Raw genomic sequence first — 1,230 nt, 5'->3', positions numbered from 1 at the left:
CCCGCCCCTCCCTCCCTCCTCGTCTCCTCTCCCTCGGCCTGCCCCGCTGCCCACCCTTCCCTTTAGTCCCCTCATCCGGTAGCCCCGCCCCCAGCTCTGTCCCCGCCCCCTCCCTCCTCGTCCCCACTCCCTCGGCTCCGCCCCGCTGCCCACCCTTCCCTTTAGTCCCCTCATCCGGTAGCCCCGCCCCCAGCCCTGTCCCCGCCCCCTCCCCGCCCTCCCCCGTCCCGGGGCCCTCTCCCGGCTCCGCCCCGGCGGGTCCCGCGGGCTCTCCTTCAGTTCCCTGGCGCGGTCGCCCCGCCCCCCTTCCCCTTGACGTGGCAGAGGCGGCCCCAGCCATGTTGGCCCAGCGGAGTTCTGCGCGGCGGTCGGGGGCGGGGCGGCGCCGGCCCTGATTGCAGTAACACGGCTGCTCCAGGTCGGCAGAAAGGACCGATTTTGCAAGTCGGTGGCCGCGGCTGGCGCGGGTCTCGTCGGGGGCAGTTGGTAAGGACTGACTTCGGGCTGCCTCCCCCCAGCTCCCTGGAGGGGCCGCGGGCCTTCAGCGGAAAGCGGGGGAGGGGAAGCTGTGCGGCCGCGGGCGGGCGGGGGTGGGCCGGGGGCCCTGGGGTCGTGCCCGCTCTGCCCCCTTGGTGCTCCGGAGCAGGCGGGCGCGCCGGCGGCAGCGACCTATGAATCCTGACCCCTTCCACCTCTTACTCACCTCCGTGCTTCGTTGTTTCGGGGCCTGGGGCCTGGGGGCCCGGGAGCCCTCGAGCCCTCGAGCCCTCCCCACGCTACCCTGAATAAGGTAGGAAAGACAGGAGTCGAGTGGAAAACGGCAGTTCAGTATCCCGCCCAGCACCCACCCTCGCCTGCGGGGCGATCCGCCTTCCTCGCCCCAGCCTCACCGCTCCTGGACACTCGGGCTTCTTGGTTCTTACCTTGCCTGATCTGAAGTGCCCTAGACTTTGAACCCAGGTGACTTCGTCACCGGTAGTTCGGCCTTGGGAGTCAAAGGGGATAAGGAGAATTAAGTGCTAGGTAAAGCTAACGCCTTAGGCCTCGATTACTAGCAGGGTGCAGTTTTCAGATGGGACCAGTCTTTTCTGTTGTACCGTTTTCCCGTTTTGGTGGGAAAGGAAAAGCATTAGTCGACCTACGTACGTGTCATCTTTAGTGTATGTTGAATTCACGTGAATTTCCTCAACCTCCACCCCGCAAAGCCGTGTATAACTAGCCAAATTAATT

General features: G+C 66.1%; 1 protein-coding gene across 7 annotated transcripts in view; it reads left to right on the top strand.

Annotated features, from left to right (window-relative positions):
* The first annotated feature begins 295 nt into the window (after nt 1–295).
* The window catches only part of SEC23A (SEC23 homolog A, COPII coat complex component), an 85,199-nt gene continuing 84,264 nt past the window's right edge, over nt 296–1,230 (top strand). For 4 of the 7 annotated variants that reach the window (XR_004818291.2, XM_035720175.2, XM_035720171.2 and 1 more), the window contains exon 1: nt 296–486. The gene's annotated coding sequence lies outside the window, so the exon portion shown is untranslated. Of the gene's footprint in view, nt 487–768; nt 791–1,230 lie in introns of those variants that run through there. The other 3 variants (XM_035720176.2, XM_035720173.2, XM_035720172.2) reach the window with 2 other exon arrangements.

The sequence above is a fragment of the Canis lupus genome, chromosome 8 (assembly GCF_003254725.2).
Source record: "Canis lupus dingo isolate Sandy chromosome 8, ASM325472v2, whole genome shotgun sequence".
NCBI lineage: Eukaryota > Metazoa > Chordata > Mammalia > Carnivora > Canidae > Canis > Canis lupus.
The sequence above is the reverse complement of the archived record's forward strand: the minus strand, read 5'-3'. Positions and strand labels throughout refer to the sequence as shown.